Source organism: Phaseolus vulgaris, chromosome 8, assembly GCF_051622355.1.
Source record: "Phaseolus vulgaris cultivar YP4 chromosome 8, ASM5162235v1, whole genome shotgun sequence".
Lineage (NCBI taxonomy): Eukaryota > Viridiplantae > Streptophyta > Magnoliopsida > Fabales > Fabaceae > Phaseolus > Phaseolus vulgaris.
This window is the reverse complement of record NC_143505.1, coordinates 16,521,597-16,541,456: the sequence shown is the minus strand read 5'-3', so window position 1 is coordinate 16,541,456 and position 19,860 is coordinate 16,521,597. Positions and strand designations below refer to the sequence as shown.

General features: G+C 32.8%; 1 long non-coding RNA gene across 1 annotated transcript; it reads right to left on the bottom strand.

The window, feature by feature from the left end:
• Window positions 1–19,420: 19,420 nt before the first annotated feature.
• On the bottom strand, window positions 19,421–19,860 carry LOC137827236 (uncharacterized). The gene is made up of 2 exons (XR_011083688.2): window positions 19,749–19,860; window positions 19,421–19,652 (listed from the first exon to the last, which is right to left on the bottom strand). It is a non-coding gene; the product is annotated as an uncharacterized LOC137827236 (long non-coding RNA).

Below are 19,860 nucleotides of genomic sequence, written 5' to 3'. Positions count from 1 at the left end.
TTGTGTGACAAAGGGTACAAGGTAAAATGGGTGCACAATCTCACATGATTCTTCTGGTAAGGTCCTTTTTACAGGAAAAAGAATAACAATATATATCTCTTGGATATCTTGGAAAATGATTCTGAAAATGAATGTCTTTTGTCAAAAAGTGATGAGTCTTGGTTGTGGCACATAAGGTTAACTCACATTCATACAAATCATTTGAATAAATTAAAATTCAGGGATCTTGTGTCAGGTTTTCCTAATATCAAATCTCAGGATAATAGACTATGTGATGCATGTGTAAAAGGTAAACAAATCAGAACCTCTTTTAAATCAAAAGACATGGTCTCTACTAAGAAACCCTTGGATGTACTACATATGGATTTGTTTGGACCTTCTAGAATTGCTAGTCTTGTTGAAAATTTCTATGCATTGGTTATTGTTGATAATTATTCTAGATATACATGGACTTTCTTCCTTGCTTACAAAAATGATGCTTATAAGGCTTTTAAGAAATTGCCAAAAGTTTTGCAAAATGAAAATGTATGTTGTGTAAAATTTATTCGTAGTGATCATGGGGGTGAGTTTCAAAATGCTAAGTTTAAAAGGTTTTGTGAAAAACATGGGATATCACAAAGCTTTTTAGCCCCTAGGACTCCCCAACAGAATGGTGTTGTTGAGAGGGGAAATTGGTCACTAGAAGAACTTGCTAGGACTATGTTGAATGAATGTAAGCTACCTAAATACTTCTGGGCAGATGCAGTTTATACTGTTGCTTATGTGTTAAATAGAACTTTAATTAGGCATATCCTTAAGAAAACACCTTATGAGTTGTATAAGGGTAGAAAACCTAGTGTAAGTCATCTTAGAGTGTTTGGATGTAAGTGCTTTATTCTGAATAATGGCAAAGATAATTTGGGAAAATGTGATGAAAAATCTGATGAAGGTATTCATATTGGCTATGCTTTGAATGGACATGCTTATCGGGTTTTCAATAAAAGGTTGCTAACTGTGGAAGAATCAATGCATGTAGTGTTTGATGAATCTGACAATTACATGCCAAAACCTGTTTTAGATAACTTAGAATGTGATGATTTAAGAACTGTTATGCATAAAAATGATTTGATTAATATAGATGCAAATGACTCACATGTTGTCAAAGAACCTGTTGTTTTTGTAGATTTACCAAAAGAATGAAAGACCCCAAGAGATCTCACACTTGACAATGTCATTGGTAATATTGAAAAAGGAGTTTCAACTAGGAAGTCTCTAAATAATTTATGTGAAACAATGGCATTTGTTTCTCAAGTGGTGCCTAAAAATTTGGATGAAGCTCTAAGGGACAACAACTGAATTCTGGCTATGCAGGAAGAATTGAATCAGTTTGCCCTGAATGAGGTATGGTCACTTGTTCCAAGAACACCTGAAATGAACATCATTGGAACAAAATTGATATACAGGAATAAGATGGATGAGCATGGAGTGATCACCAAGAATAAAGCTAGACTTGTGGCTAAAGCATATAATCAAGAAGAAGGAATAGATTATGATGAAACTTATGCACCAATGGCTAGACTACAAGTTGTTAGACTTCTCCTTGCTTTCTCATGTATACAAGGTTTCAAACTATTCCAAATGGATGTGAAAAGCGCCTTCTTGAATGGATATATCAATGAAGAAGTATTTGTTTCATAACCCCCGGGTTTTGAAGACCATCAACATCTAGAACATGTATTCAAACTCAAGAAAGCACTCTATGGACTTAAGCAAGCCCCTAGACAAAGAGGAAGACATAATTCTGGTTCAAGTTTATGTGGATGATATTATATTCGGATCAACCAATGAAGAACTGTGTGAGACCTTTATGGAAATTATGAAGAGTGAGTTTGAAATGTCCATGATGGGTGAACTGAATTACTTTCTAGGTTTGCAGGTCAAACAGCTTAAGGATGGTATATTCTTAAATCAGGCCAAGTATTGAAGGACTTGCTAAGAAAATTTGGAATGGATAAGTACAAATCAATCAACACACCATTCTCAACTAGCTGCCATCTTGATCATGATGTTGCTGGAAATCCAATTGATGAGACTAAGTACAGAGGACTTACTGGTTCCTTATTGTATCTTACTGCCAGCAGACCTGACATAATGTTTGTTGTATGCATGTGTACTCGTTTTCAATCTGCTCCAAAAGAATCACATTTCAATGTTGTCAAATGAATTCTGAAATATCTACAAAGAACAAAAGATGCTGACATAACTAAAATTTTACGTTTTTTAGCCTTTACTTGATTTGTCTCATATATTCTATAATTATTAGATTAGATAGCGAGAAAGATAGTATGTTAATTGTCCCATCAAAGAAACCCATTAAAAACAACATAGCCCATTTAAAAAAAACACAAAAAAATGAAATTAACAGGGGTTCCAACCTCCTAGAAGTAATGGGGTTTGAAACTATTGAAAGTAATGAGGGTTTGAAACCCCTGGAAGTAGTGGGATTTGAAACTCCTAAAAATAGCAGGAGTTTAAAATTCCTGAAAGTAATGGGATTTTTAACCCCTGAAAGTAGCAGGGGGGTTTCCAGAACCGCCAGAAAATCATTGATCTTTCAAAAAAAAATATCGTGGGTATAACGTACTTAGTGGAGGTTAAAACCGTCAGAAACGTTAAATATAACCTCGTTAAAAATAATTTTTTTATAGTGTATTATGATATATATTCATAAATATTAATTAAGAATCATATTTTTTTTTATCAGAGGATCAAATTTTTTTATTTTAATGTTATATTATATTATAATTTTGTCATTTTTATTAAATATAATATAATATGAGTTACAAGAAAATAAATATTAAATATTTGATAAATTAAAAGCTCACAAAATTATTTAATAAAATGATCTTTTTAATTTAAAATTTAATTTTTAAATTCGTTTGATTTTACTAAACAAGATCCGATTTTTAGATTAAAGTTTTAAGGAAATAAGTGAAGAATATTTGTAAAACACAATTTATTTTTTTATTAAAAAATAATATTATGTAATTTATTAATTTAAATTCAAATAACTAACTTAAAATTAATAATAATAATAATAATAATATTATTATTATTATTTTTATGCTTTAGGGAGAGAAATTGACAGAGTAAAAAATGTAAGAAAAAAATGTTAGGAAAATGAAGTTATTTGGATTGGTATAAATAGAAGGAGAAATGAACTAAATATATATGAAAGTTTGTGAATGAATTGATGGATGCGATTAAAATTATATTTTTTAATTAATAAATTACAAATTTATTTTTATTTAAAATAATTGAAATATAAATATAATTTATTTATTTGTGAATTTTAGTTGTTTGAAACTAAAACATTATTTCTTGTACTATGTAATAACTGATTTTGGAAAAAAATATGAATTATATCAAATTGTGAAAACAAAACTTATATGTTTCAATTAAAAAATAATAATTACGAAATTCTAAAATATGTCAGCAAAAATTTAGAAATATTGTAAATTTTAATAAGTTAAAACAAAATTATTCATAAAATACGTTCTTAACGAATATTAAACAGAGTAGACTACAATATAATGCACAATATGATAAAAAGAAACTAGTATTAAAATAATATCTCAAAAAATAATAACTAGTCAAATATCTATAATTTAAAAAATTTGCAAAAATCATAAAATTTATGTTTTTAACTCGTAAATGTTTTCATGAATTTTTCAGTTTAAAAATATATAAATTATTTCAGTTTAAAAATATATAAATTATTTGACATTATTGATATAAAAAATAAATAATATTTAGATATCCATAATTATATTATATAATCAATTATATATATATATATATATATATAATTGATTATATGGAAGAAATTTAGAACACAGTGATAATATGATAATCTGCAGAGAACGATTCTGTAAGTTTTTATGTATAGGAACTAAACTGAGAATTGGCAAGATATGTGGCTTTGAATTTTATGTTTAATCATAATGTTCAGAGTTCTTGATTCCCTTTTCTCACTCTTCACATTTTAACATTTAAAATCAAAATGGGATGTTCTCCCAAACCTTCCATTTTGTCGGTCTTTCGCTTCTTTTCATTGTGCACTTGCTATTGTGGCCATGAGATCCTTTCTTTACTTCTCACATTACAAAATTGAGTTTAATTGAAATTTGAAGCGTATAAATTTCTTGTGTTTAACTTCACCTTTGTTGGCTTCATAGTATAATGGATTTTTTTTTTTTAGTGTTACCTTTATGATATCATATCTATTTGTACTTAGGATCACCTCAGCATAATGAGTTTGTTATCTTTCTTCTATATGTAGATATTTGTTTAAATTTAGTCTAAAGACGTATTTAAAACTTTTTAGTTGGTTTCTAACTTAATTTTTTATGTGCTTAGAAGATGACATGTAAACCACGTACTCCTCCTCCATTGATGAAATGCCCCCATTCATTACCGGCAATAGAGATGATGGCAACAAACTTACAACAATAAAGTGCTACTATGGCACAAGAACACCAAACACTTCTTCATCAGCTAACGACTGTTAGACTAGTGATAGAAGCATCTTAGCTTCATCAAAAACACCATTCCTTAAGCCTGGAAGATTTCATGAGACATAATCCTTCCAAGTTTAATAGGAGAGTAAACCCAGATAAAGTAGATCAGTGGGTGATGGATTTTGGGAGTGTTGAAGCCACTCAATGTGTTGAAGAGAGGAAGTTACCCAATACCATCTATATGCTCACTAATGAAGCCAAGTTTTAGTGGATAAGCATGACTAAATTATGGTAGATAAAGGAGAAAATGCCATTTGGGAGAGCTTCAAAGTTAGATCTATGGAGGAGTATTTCCCTAATAGTGTTCGATATGCAAAAGAATGAATTCATGCAACTGGAACAGGAAAATCTTTCAGTTACTGAAATATGTTACTAGGTTCAAACATCTAGCCATATTCTATACCCAAGCCATAATTTGAGGCTTAGAGATGCAAACAATTTGAGTTTCGGTTGAAGTAAAAGCTTAAAGAGGTGGTGATTCCTTTCCCGATTAGAGAATTCCTTGTTGTAACAGAGAATGAAAAAATGGTGGAGAGTCTTAAAAGTAGTAGTTGAGTTGCTAAATTGGGATGACCTTTTGGAAGTAGACTTAAGAATGGAGACAAAAAGAAACCTTATTCCCTATCTCAATTAAATAAGAGTGGAGTACTCATTTCTTAGTCATAGTTTGGTGTCAAATGCTTTAGATGTGGTGGACCCCATGTTATTAGATCATGTTCTCATCCAATACCAAATGTAACATGCAATAAATGTCAAAGATATGGTCATGCAACAAATGACCGTTGTGATGTAACACCCCAAAAATACATCTAACTATTACAATACAAGTTCTACATATTTCTATACAAGCTTAGAATTTTTCAAAACATTCCTAATACATGATTATAGCTTATAGAAATACAAATATTTATACTATAAGTTTCAAATCAACACTCTAAAGCTCTCCAGACCCTCCGACACTTGTATGATTATTTGCTCGTGTAGGTAGTACAGTCATCGCAGTTTATAATATACACAATTAAATAAAAAGACAAAACCAAATTACATGATCAATTTCTCAATTATTCAATCTTCTTCAAATCCCAACATAAAACATCACATATATCTCAAATGGATCTTCACATCCAGGATATTAACAAACAACGTCTTCCAGAACACCGGTATTAAGTAAGTCCTACTAGAGACTAACTCTTGATCCAAAGATTACCAGCGAATCCAAGAGAAAGGATCAAGGTAAGTTGAATACAACATAAGCCGTGGATCTCATATGTCACGCTGTGCATGAACTCCCCCATCAGCATCTCACCACTTGATATCTTCGTCTATGTGACTTAGATCATTAGTGAAGCTTGGAGATCTCTATTACAACATAGGCATCAATACTTAATACACAACAAACATCAGTCCATACATTAACCCAAATGTATGAATTCAACTTCATACCATTTTCATCATACAATATCATTCAAAATGTGATCCACAACATTCAAAAGTCTATTTGTCATAAAAAAAACACTTAAATACTAAACCATTAAAATCTAATATTTCTACAAGTTTAAATAAGGTATAATTTATCCGAGGAGTTTCGTTTCTCCAGCGGCTCGATATCCACTGTCGTGATGGCATATTTGAAAGCCATTATCTACCCCTCAACCCCCAATTCATTGAGATAAATAAATATTTATTTTTCACTAAACTAATATAATCATCCACGTCACTTGATACCTCAGACCTCACACTAAACCCAATCTCACTTCTCTCTACCACATAAGCATCAGTTGACGTCGTTTGGAGCAACTTAACATAAAGGACCATTTTTGATACATTTTAAAAAATATAGGGACCAAATTGATTTTTTAAAAACTATTATACTAAATTGAATATTGCCCCAAAATGTAAGGACGAATAAGGTAATTATACCTTTAAATAATATATAAACAAACAACACAATACATAAACACACAACATCCTTCCAAGAGAAATTGAATATTGGGACCACGTCCCCTTGACATTCAGATCTTCTAGCCTAGAGTGCTATTAAAAATTAAATTTAGCTTCTCTTACCTTAATTGCTTGCTTTCCAAGCAACTTCTAGAATTTTATCCTCCCAGTCTGGATAAACTTCAAAATTTAAAGGCCTAATGCAAATTATCCAAACATAACATAATAAGTTGAGAAGATTACTCTTCTCAACTGACACCACCAAGATTGATCACTAAATCCGAAGGAAAAACACAAAACAAAGGATCGTTAGAACAAAAATGAACTTACTCTATTTAAAAATCTGATCGGGTAGAAATGTTCCTTAACTCCTCAGCTACAACGTGGTGCGATCAAACTCTAAAATAGATGAAAATTGGGAGAGGAAATGAAAAGAGAAGGGATAGATTTAGAGAAAGAAAGAAAGAAAAGTAAATGGCACCGTGGGGGGGGGGGGTCTGCAGCTTCTGTTTTCTTTTTATGTTCTTACATTATCTCCAAGTACAAGAATTTTTGTCCTTGAAAATGAACTTAACAATAAAGAGATTAGGGTATGATGCTCGTATCTCATCTTCAATTTCCTAAGTGGAATCTCTAGAGATGAGATCCCGCAATACTTTCACCATGGGAATACTTCTTCCACGAAGTTGTTTCACTTGTGAATCTAAAATTATGATTGGCTTCATTTCAAATGACAAATTTTCTGTCACCTGGATTGAATCAGACTCTAGAATGTGGTTGGAATCAAGTACGTACTTTCTTAGCTGGGATACATGAAAAATATTGTGAATTTTAGCTAAAGTTGGAGGCAAAGCAATTTCGTAAACCATAGGGCCTATTCTATTGAGAATTTGATAAGGTTCTATGAACTTAGGAGTCAATTTCTTGGATTTGATTACTCTTCCTAAACCAGTGAATGGTGTAACTCTCAAAAATACATGCTCACGCGCAGAGAATTCTAAAGGTCTTCTTCTTTGATATGCATAAGACTTTTGCCTGCTAAGAGATGTTTTCAATCTTTCCTAAATCATTTTGACTTTCTCATTAGTTTGTTGTATTAATTCTAGTCCAATTAACACACTCTCACAATCCTGAAACCAGCACAAAGGTGTCTTGCACTTTCTTCCGTACAATGCCTTGAAAGGAGTCATTCATTTGCTTGCTTGGTAACTGTTATTGTACGTGAACTCTACCAATGGTATAATTTCATCTCAACTGCCCAAATGATCTAACACACAAGTACTAAGCAAACCCTCTAAGGACTGGATAGTTCTCTCTAATTGTCCATCAGTCTGAGGATGGTATGTTGAACTAAGTATGAGTTTAGTCCCCAAAACTTCTTGAAGTGTTTGCTAGAATCTGGAGGTGAATCTGGGATCTCTATCTGATATTATGTTGGAGGGTACACGATGCAATCTGACTATTTCATCTATGTAAATCTGGGCCAACTTCCGCATAGAGATTCTCAAATCTATAGGTAGGAAGTGTGTCGTCTTTGTCAACATGTCCACTATGACCCAAACAGAGTCATGCTTCCACAGAGTACATGGTAAGTGGGTAACAAAATCCATTGAGGTATTGTCTCACTTCCACATTGGAATGTCTAACTGAGTTAACATGCCTCCATGTCATTGATGTCAATCTTTGATTTCTGATAAGTCAAGCAAGCAGCTACAAACATAGCTACATCATTCTTCATGCCATGCCACCAATAAGACTTTTTGAGATCTTGATAGATCATGGTCATTCCTGGATGTAAACTGAGTTTTCTTTTATGACCTTCAGATAACACTATTTACTTTAGTTCATTATCCTCTGGTATACATATTCTATTTTTGAATCTCAAAATACCATTCACTCCTAAAGAGAATTCTTTAGCTTTGTCAATATTTAATAAGCCCATTTAGTTCTTCAATTTTGAATCTTCCAATTGCTTCTCCTTCACCTTCTGAAAAAAATCATTAGTTATAACAAATGTATTACAACTAATGCAATTTGAAGACATGGAAACCTCCAAAATCATACTCCTAATATTTTCAATCAATGTTAGCTCTCTAATCATAAGCGACAACATTTGTATCTTTTTACGACTCAACGCATCTGCAACAACATTTGCCTTTCCATGATGGTATATTAGCTGGAAATCGTAGTCTTTTAAAAATTCAATCTACCTCCTCTACCTCATATTAAGATCCTTCTGATCAAACAAATACCTCAAGCTTTTATGATCACTAAACACGTTAAAACTAACTCCATAAAGAAAATGTCACCATATTTTTAAAGCAAAAACAATTGCTGCCAATTCTAGATCACGAGTTGGATAGTTTCTTTCATGCACCTTTAATTGACGAGAAGCTTAGGCAATAACCTTCTTATTCTACATTAGAACACAACCCAATCCCTGATAGGAAGCATCACAAAAAACTTCAAAAGCCTAATCAGTATCATGGATTGCTAATACAAGACCGTTAGTCAACCTTCTTTTCAACTCTTCAAATTTTCTCTCACATTGTTCAGTCCATGAAAAAAGGATGATCCTTTCTAGTCAATTGGGTCAAAGGAACCACTATTTTAGAAAATCCTTCTACAAATCTCTTGTAATATCATGCTAACCCCACAAAGCTTCTAATTTCTGTAACAGTTTTAGGACGTTCCCACAAAAGTACAACCTCCACTTTAGAAGGATCTACCGATATTCCCTGTGCAAAGATAACATTTCCTAAAAATTTTATTTCTAACATCCAGAAGTCACATTTTGAAAGTTTAGCATATAATTGTTTTTCTCTCAAAATGTTCAGGATAGTTCTAAGATGTTTTGCATGTTCTTCCCTTGTACGAGAATAGATCATTATATCATTTATGAACACTACCAAAAACTTATCAAGAAAAGGTCTAAAGATTCGATTCATAAAATCTATGAAGATAGCTGGAGCAATGGTCACACCAAATGGCATAACTAAAAATTCATAGTGACCATACCTTGATCTAAAAGCAGTCTTCTGAACATCTTCCGCTTTTACTAAAATATGGTGATAACCTGAGCGCAAATATATCTAAGAAAAGAAATTTGCCCCATGCAACTGGTCCATCAGATTGTCAATTCTAGGAAGAGGATATTTATTCTTGATTGTTAACTTGTTTAATTGTTTATAATCTATGCATAGACGTGATGAACCATCCTTCTTCTTCACTAATAGCACTGGAGTTGCCCATGGGGAAACACTAGGTCGAATGAATTGTTTATCCAATAAGTCTTCTAGTTGTTTCTCCAATTCAACTAACTCCGATGGTGCCATTCAGTATGAAGAAGTTGACACAATGCCTGCTCCAAGAATCAAGTCTATTTCAAACGCTATCTCTCTTTTAGGTGGAATTCCAGGAATCTCATCAGAAAATACATCCATAAACTTCGGAACTACAAACATATCTTTTTGTACTTTATCAATAACTACAAAACAAACCAAGAACATAAAACATTTTACACCTTCTTGTATCTCTCTCTCAATCTGCTAAGCTAAGATAACATGCATTCCTTCTAATCTAGGGAAAATTAACTTCTTTTTGTTGAACCAAGTGGTATTCAAGCTTTGAAGAATCCAAACCCTTTGAAGGATGTTGAAGGCTTGGTTGTGCTTGCTGTTGCTGAGCTGTCTTAGTTAAGATCTGGGGTAGTTTGAGTTTTGTAATCCACTCTAGATTGAATCCAAAGCATAGGCATTCTCAATCTTTTAAAAAAGAAAAGTTTTTTTCAAACTAAGTGAAAAACAACTGATTGTTTTGTCGAAACAACCGATTTTTTTATACTTAGATGTTTCTAGAAAAGATTGAAAACTATTTTTCAAATGGTTGAGCTGTTAAAACCAAAACAACCGATTGTTTGTTTTGGTACCATAGCAGAAAAACTGTTTTAGCTTTGACTGAGCTTTAAATGTTTTAACTGATTACGCTCCAGTCTTTAATGCTTTGACCAATCTTTAAATGCAATGAATAAGTTTGTTAAGATTTGATAACAAACAATATCTTTGAATATATTCAGAAAAACAGATTTGAGTAATAAGATTTTTAGCACAAGCTTTTGAGTTTTTCAAAGAATTGAGATTGCTTAGAGATTGAGATTGATCAAAGAGTGTGAGATAGGATTTCTACTTGTATTGATTTCATATTTGCTTCTGTAACAAGTGTAATCCTTGAATTCTATTGAACAAGTTTCTTCTGTGTGTTTTGCTGAGAAGTGTTGTGTGTTCTTGAGGGGATCAAGATCAGCATTCTTAGTGTTGGTGTGTTGGCCAAGAGAACTGTGTGTCTTGAGGGGATTAAGGTCACTTTCTTGGTTGTGTTGTAAGTGATCTAGGTTTGATTGCTTAGTGAAATTCCTCAATGGTTTCTGAGAAGACTTGATGTAGCTCTGGGTTTAGAGTGAACCAGTATAAACATCTGTGTGCATTATCTCTATCCCTAACTCTTTAAATTCAATTTTGATATTTGTTTACTGGTATAAACAACCGATTGTTTCTGCGAAACAACCGATTGTTTTACTGGTGCTGTGCTTTTAGCTTTGTGTTTTGAAAAATTGATTTCTCATTCAAGGTATTCTCGAAGTAATTTCATTCAAGGCTTAAAAGTTTGTGAAAACCCTCTTTAAACAATTCACTCCCCCCTCTAGTTTAAATCCATATATTCTAACAATTGGTATCAGAGCTTGGTTCTTGAAAGTTATTCAAGTTGATCCAAAAAATCTTTTTTCTATGGCTGGAAAACAATCTTTTGAGGAAGGTGCTTCAATCCACAAACCACCTTTAGTCTGTGGATTGAATTACAAGTATTGGGAAGCAGAATGAAAATCTTTGTGGAATCTATTGATCAAGGAATTTGGAATTCAATTGAGAATGGTCCTTACATTCCAAAGTTTAAAAAGAATGGTTCTTTAATTGCAAAACCTTGGTCTCAATGGACCAATGATGAATGTAAAATGGCCAAGCTTGATTGTACTGCTCAAAACATAATATCTTCTGCACTAGATACTAATGAGTTTTTCAGGATATCAAAATGCAAAACTGCTAAAGATATGTGGGACACACTCAAGGCTGCTCATGGAAACAATGAACCAAAGGAGGCAATGACAAAGAGTCAAGCAAGAAGGAAAAGAAGGCAAAATAAGAAGAGCCTCAACCTTTGCTTCATGGCCAGAAAGGAGGATGACTCAAGTAGTGTAAGTTCATCAAACTCCTCAAACTCTGAAAATTATGGTCAATTACTTCAAGCCTTTCAAGAAACGCATGAAGAAGCCAACCGATTGGCCCTCTTGAACAATCTGTTAAAAGAAAAGAATAGCTGGCTTGAAAACAGAGTAAAATCACTGGAAGAGGAATTAGAAAATTCAAAAACAGATTTTGAAAACCTTGAAATCATTTACAGAAACTCCTCTTGCAAGTGCAATACTCTTGTTTGTGAAAATTGCGAAAATCTTGAAAATAAGATTCACTATCTTGTGAAAACTGTGGATAAGCTTTCTAAAGGCCAATCCAACTTTGAGAGTGTCTTAGCATCTCAAAAATGTGTTTTTGGAAAAGCTGGATTAGGCTTTAACCCACAAAACAAACAAGATAGATTTTCAAAATCATTTTCGAAAATGCCAGAAAAACAATCGATTGGACCATCAAAACAACCGATTGTTACATGCTTCTATTGCATGAAAAGAGGTCATTCTGTGAGGTTCTTTAAAATCAGAAAATATGTTGTTCCTAAGGGTTTTATGAAGTGGATTCCTAAAGGTAATAAAGATTTAATTGATGAATGTAAACCAAATGGACCCACATTCATAAGGGGACCAAATCTTTGTCCTTGAAAATTTTCTTTGTAGGAAATCTTGGAGGAGAGCAAGCAACAATGGTACTTGGACAGTGGATGTTCCAAGCACATGATAGGAGATAGATCAAAGTTCCTGAGCATCTCCTTTAAGCAAGAAGGACATGTCACCTATGGGGACAACAATAAAGGAAGGATTCTTGGGAGAGGATCCATAGGAGACAAAGACATCTTGGTCATCCATGATGTGCTCTATGTAGAAGGCCTAAAGCATAATCTGTTGAGCATTAGCCAACTATGTGACAAGGGATATCAAGTGATGTTCAAGTCAAACACATGTGAAATTTGTCTACCCAACACCAAAGAGGTAATGTTGGTAGGTAAAAGAGTCAATAATGTGTATCTTCTAGATATCTCTTCACCATGTTCAATTGGATGTCTTCTATCCAAGCAAGATGAATCTTGGCTTTGGCATAGAAGAATTGCTCATATTCACATGAATCACTTGAATAAGTTAATTTCAAGGGATCTTGTGATTGGGTTACCAAAGCTCAAGTTTGAGAGGGATCACTTTTGTGAAGCATGCCAAAAAGGGAAACAAGTGAAAAGTTCTTTCAAAATCAAAAACGTTGTTTCTTCTTTAAAACCTCTTGAACTTCCTCACATGGATCTCTTTGGACCCTCAAGAACTATGAGTCTTGGTGGAAATTATTATGCTCTTGTTATTGTTGATGATTTTTATAGGTACACTTGGACTCTTTTCTTGGAATCAAAGAGTGATGCCTTTTCTGCATTCAAGAAGCTAGCAAGAAGGCTGCAAAATACAAAGAACTGCAACATAGGCTCTATTAGAAGTGATCATGGAGGAGAATTCCAAAATGAGAAGTTCAGCAAATTCTGTGAGAAGATGGGGATTCTGCACAACTTTTCTGCTCCAAGGACTCCACAGCAGAATGGTGAGGTAGAGAGGAAGAACAGGTCTCTTGAAGAGCTAGCAAGGACAATGCTTAGTGAACCATCTCTTCCTAAGTACTTTTGGGCGGATGCAGTGAGCACTTCTTGTTATGTGATGAATAAAGTGCTTATTAGGCCCATTTTGAAGAAAACTCCATATGAACTCTTCAATGGAAGGAAGCCTAACATCAACCATCTCAGAGTGTTTGGCTGCAGTTGCTTCGTTCTCAACAATGGAAAAGAAAACTTGGGAAAGTTTGATGAGAAAGCGGATCTTGGAATCTTCATAGGGTATTCTCTCACAAGTCATGCATATAGAATCTACAATAAGAGGTTGATGACTGTAGAAGAATCAGTTCACGTTGTCTTTGATGAGGTAGATCACAAAAACATCCAAAATCCGAAGACCAGAGCTGAAGAGGATGAACAGAGCATCAGTTTGGAGAAGCTGGAAATCTGTGCAGAAAAACAACTGGTTGATTCGTAGAAACAACCGATTGAAATTCTGCAACAGAGTGAGCTGCCCAAAGAGTGGAGGATTCCTATAGATCTGTCAGTGGAAAACATCATAGGGCAGATAAAGGAAGGTGTCTCCACACGTAGCTCCATCTCTAACTTCTGCAGGCACACAACTTTTGTCTCTCAAATTGAACCAAAGTCAATTGATGAAGCTCTCAAGGATGAGAAGTGGGTTGAAGCTATGCATGAAGAGTTGAATCAGTTTGCAAGGAATGAGGTATGGTTTTTTGTCCCTAGAACTGATGATATGAATATTATTGGTTCAAAATGGGTTTTCAGGAACAAGTGTAATCCTTGAATTCTGTTGAACAAGTTTCTTCTGTGTGTTTTGCTGAGAAGTGTTGTGTGTTCTTGAGGGGATCAAGATCAGCATTCTTAGTGTTGGTGTGTTGGCCAAGAGAACTGTGTGTCTTGAGGGGATCAAGGTCACTTTCTTGGTTGTGTTGTAAGTGATCTAGGTTTGATTGCTTAGTGAAATTCCTCAATGGTTTCTGAGAAGACTTGATGTAGCTCTGGGTGTAGAGTGAACCAGTATAAACATTTGTGTGCATTATCTCTATCCCTAACTCTTTAAATTCAATTTTGATATTTGTTTATTGGTATAAACAACCGATTGTTTCTACGAAACAACTAAGTGTTTTACTGGTGATGTGCTTTTAGCTTTGTGTTTTGAAAAACTGATTTCTCATTCAAGGTATTCTCGAAGTAATTTCATTTAAGGCTAAAAAGTTTGTGAAAACCCTCTTTAAACAATTCACCCCCCGTCTAGTTTAAAGCCATATATTCTAACACTTCTGACCACAATTTATAAGGATATGATTAGCAGACAACCAATCCATTCTTATATAACCTCCAAATTCTTTAGAGGTAAACAAATCATGTTGATCTTGTATCTCTACCCATCTATAATTACTGGACACTCAACACACATGGAAGAAGTTACTATAATACTTTTTGTTGGTGTAGATACCACCAATTCAATTTCTATTTCTCGGACTGGCAACTTAAGTTTCTTAGGATCAAAAGATATAAAAGAATGGGTTGCCCCCAGAATCAAACAATATAGATAATTGTGTTCCAAGGATAGAACAATACATCTAACAAGGCTATCAGACTACGAAGCTTCAACTCCACTAATGGCAAAAACTCTTCCAGCTGCTCTGGGTTTTTGATTACTATTCTATTGTACTTGCTGCACTCTGCCAGAATTTGGAGCTCCCAATTGGACACATTAATATTTTTTTGCATGACCATACTTGTGACATCTATCACATGTCACAATTGACATTGGATGAGAGCAAATTCTAACAACATGTGGCCCACCACATCTAAAACATTTGAAATTGGGTGTTGATTGAGAATTGGGTCTTTCACTACTATAAGATTGAGGTCTGAAATAAGATTTCTTTCTATCTTCATATTTAGGCATGCTTTTAGAAGGTCCTCCCACTTGAGGCTTAGCAAGTCTGCTACTACTTTTCAAACTCTCCACTACTTTTGCTTTCTCCACTAGAGCAGGGAAATCTCTAATGGACATAGGAATCACCACTTCTTTAAGCTTTTGCTTCAACCCAAACTCAAATTTTCTACATCTTCAAGCCTCAGTCATGGTCTGGGTGTAGAATCTAGCTAGGTGTTTGAACCTAGTAGCATATTCAGTGACTAAAAGATTTCCTTGTTCCAACTGCATGAATTCAAACTATCGGGAAAATACTTCTCCATAAATCTTACTTTGAAACTCTCCCAAGTGAAAATTTCTTCTCTCTCTTCCATCATTTGCTTCATACCTATCCACCAAAACGCAGCTTCTTCAATAAGCATATAGATGGCATAAGATAAATTTCTCTCTTCGGGGCATTGAGTAGCTTCAAAGATTCTTTCTATGTCTCTCACCACTGGTCTACTTCATCTAGATTTACCTTGCCATAAATTTGGGTGGATTGTGTCTTAGAAAATCCTCTAGACTAAAGGTATGGGGTTGTTGATGAAGTTGAGAGTCTTATGCTACTAATCTAGTGGTTTGTAATTGATGAAGGGTGGTTTGATGTTGTTGTTTCAGAGTAGCACTTTGTTGTTGCAAGGCTATTGCCATCATCTCTATTGCCCGAGCTAAGTTGGGCATATCTATTGAGGAGGAGTGTGTGGTTTGCGTGCCATCTACTAAGCACATAAAGAATTGGGTTAGAAATTACTAAAAAAATCCAACTACATCTTTAAGACAAATTAACTTAAAAGAAATCATCACACAAAGTAGATACAAAACCAATCAAGACTTGTCTTTAAAATGTATTCTAATTATTTAGAATTAAGATAGAAAATAATCTTGATCCATTTATGAGTGTGCACCCTCACCACTCTATCAAGATTCTTTTCATTCTTAATACTTTCAGCTTTATTCATAACAACTAGTTTGACTCAAGCACAAACAAGATTTCAAGAAAACAACTTTGTTAAATAGAAACTTGTAACTAAGTTTTAAAGCTAGACTTAAGCAAAAATCTACATACAGGAGAAACACAATAAACCCACTAATCTTAGGTTATCCTAAGGATGAACCCCTCTGATACCATTAAATGTAAGACCCCAAAAATACATCTAACTATTACAATACAAGTTCTACATATTACTATACAAGCTTAGAGTGTTTCAAAACATTCCTAATACATTATTAGAGCTTATAGAAATACAAATATTTACAATATAAGCTTCAAATCAACACTCTAAAGCTCTCCAGACCCTCCGACACTTGTATGACTATTTGCTTGTGTACGTAGTACAGTCATTGCAGTTTAAACATAACAAGAAAAGCAAAGGTAAGCTAGTGAAAATAAAATTTTATAATATACACAATTAAATCAAAAGAGAAAACCAACTTACATGATGAATTTCTCAATTATTCAATCTTCTTCAAATCCCAACATAAAATAATCACATAGATCTCAAATGGATCTAGACATCTAGGATATTCAACAAACAACGTCTTCCAGAAGACCCGTATTAAGTAAGTCATACTAGAGACTAACACTTGATCTAAAGATTACCAACGAATCTAAGAGAAAAGACCGAGGTAAGTTCAATACAAACCAAGTCGTGCATCTGATATGTCACGGTGTGCATGAACTCTCTCATCAGTTTCTCACCACCTAATATCTTAGTCTATGTGATTTAGATCATTAGTGAAGCTCGGAGGTCTCTATTACCACATAGGCATCAATACTTAATACACAACAAACATCAATTCGTACATTATCTCAAATGTATGAATTCAATTTCATACCATTTTCATCATAATATCATTCAAAATGTGATCCACAACATTCAAAAGTCTATTTGACATAAAAAAAAACAACACTTAAATACTAAACCATCAAAATCTAATATATCTACAAGTTGAAATAATAAATAAACAAACAACACAATATATAAACACACAACATCCCTCCAAGAGAAATTGAATATTGGGACCACGTCCCCTTCACATTCAGATCTTTTAGCCTATAGTGCTATTAAAAAATAAATTTATCTTCCCTTACCTTAATTTCTTGATTTCCAATCAACTTCTAAAATTTTATCCTCCGAGTCTGGATAAGCTTCAAAATTTAAGGTCCTAATGCAAATTATCCAAACATAACAGAAATTCAATATATAGTAGAATAAGTTGAGAGGATTACTCTTCTCAACTGACTCCACCAAGATTGATAACTAACTCCTAAGGAAAAACACAAAACAAAGGATCATTAGAGCAAAAATGAACTTACCTTGTTTAAAAATTTGATCAGGTTGAAATGTTCCTTAACTCCTCAACTACAACGTGGTGCGATCATATTCTAAAATAGATGAAAATTGGGAGAGGAAATAAAGAGAGAAGGGAGAGGATTAGAGAGAGAAAGAGACAGAAAGAAAGAAAGAAAAGTAAATGGCATCGTGAATGGGGGGTTTGCAACTTTTGTTTTCTTTTTACGTTCTTCCAGCAACAAGTACAGTTGGGTAACAATAAAAAGCCATAGCCATTAATGGTGTTTGCATTTAGTATAGCTGAAACTTAATGATTTTATAGTCTTATTAGAGGTAATTTTTCATCTTTAGAGTACAATTATTTGTATTGTTTGATTTTGGGGCAACCCATTATTTTGTCTGCCCTATTTGTGCTCAAAAACTTAAGTTGTTAGTTAGAGAGTTAGATATTAAGCTAATGGTATCTACACTAGTTGAGATGTTATAGTAACTTTTTATATGTGTGTTGAGTGTCTAGTGGTTATAGTTGGGCAAAGATATAGGATTAATATGATTTGTATGGCTCTAAAAGATCTAAAATTTAATTTAGGGATGAATTGGTCGTCTACTAATCATATTCTCATATAATGTGCTCAAAAGAAGTTGATTTTCCTTTAATAAGAGGCAATGCAGTTTATCTCAACCCAACAATTTGAAAGAGATGTACTACGGGGTGCAAAATGTTTCATGCTTTTAGCTTGTGCCACATAATGTTGATAAAACATAGAAGAATATATTTGTAATTTGGGGCTTTATGGATGTACTTTCAAAGAAGATTTGTAGGACTTCCACCAAAGAGGGAGATAGAGTTTACAATAAATCTTATTCATGAATGAGGTTATGTGTCAATTGCTCCATACCAAATGGCACCAACCAACGAGTTAAAAAAAAAAATAGAAGATTTATAGGAGAAATAATTCATTTAACTTAGTGTTTCTCTATATAAAGTTTTAATATTATTAGTGAAAAAAAGGAAGATTCATTTAAAAATTTATAATACAATATTTTTCAGACATAATTTATTAGAATTATATTATATAAATTGTTTTTATGAGAATATAAGGCTTAATAATAATAATAATAATAATAATAATAATAAATTAAATTAAAAAATATAATATCTTGAAAGGAAGAGATCAGAAACTTATGTTTCGAAGGAAGACATAAATATGGATGATGGATGGTAAAAATATTTACTAGTCATTAATGTAACAGTAAAATAAGGAAAATAATAATAATAATAATAATAATAATAATAATTAAGTGTGGGTATAAAAGGAGGAGAGGAGTTACAAATAAGAGAATAAAAGGAGAGAAGTTGGGGCTTACGAAAAAAAAAACTGAAGGAGAAAGAAGAGAGAGAAGGAAAAAAAAAGAGAGAGAAAAAAGAGGGAGAGAGAAATATATATATATATATATATATATATATATATATATATATATATATATACCCTTATTAGCATTTTAACACCTCAACTACACTATAATAAACAAGATAAGGGAAGTTAGAAATTTATCATTTTATTTATTTATTTATTTAATTTATAAAAAAATATGTTTCGAATATTTATTTAATTTATCTTTAGTTACAAGTTTATTTATTTAATTATTTATATTATTTATTTTTAATTACGCACTAATTCATTTTATTTATTTTTATTTTTAAATTTATTTGTCTATTTTATTTAATTATTTATCTCTAGTTATCTATTGGTTCATTTTATTTATTTATATTGTTTAAATTTATTTTCATCACACATTCATTTTACTTAATTTATTTTCATCACACAATAATAATAATCCTTTATATATATATATATTAGAAATACTTAATTGAAACACACGTTTTATTGAAGTTTTATAAAATAGACATAAGAGTAGTATAAGTTAATCATTGACAACAACATTGAAAACTAGTTTTATTCGGGAAACAGAAACCATCTTTAAAGCCAAATCCTAAGCATGCGTGTCTGCAACCTGGAATGCAACCGTCTATGCAGTTTGCTGTTGATATTGGATCATTTGATATTGAATCATCTGGTGATGGTTCTGGATCTGGTTCTGCGTTCATGTCACCATAAAATTATATCAAATTTCACCATAAAATTTAATAAAATTTCATCATATACCAAAATTTTATCATAAAATTTCAATTACCTCCTGCTGCACTCAGAACCAAAGCAACGAACAAAACACGGAAAAGAAAACAATGATAGAAGCGAGAGGCCATTTCTAGAAAATTGATTTTTTCTCTCTGGTGAGATGAATG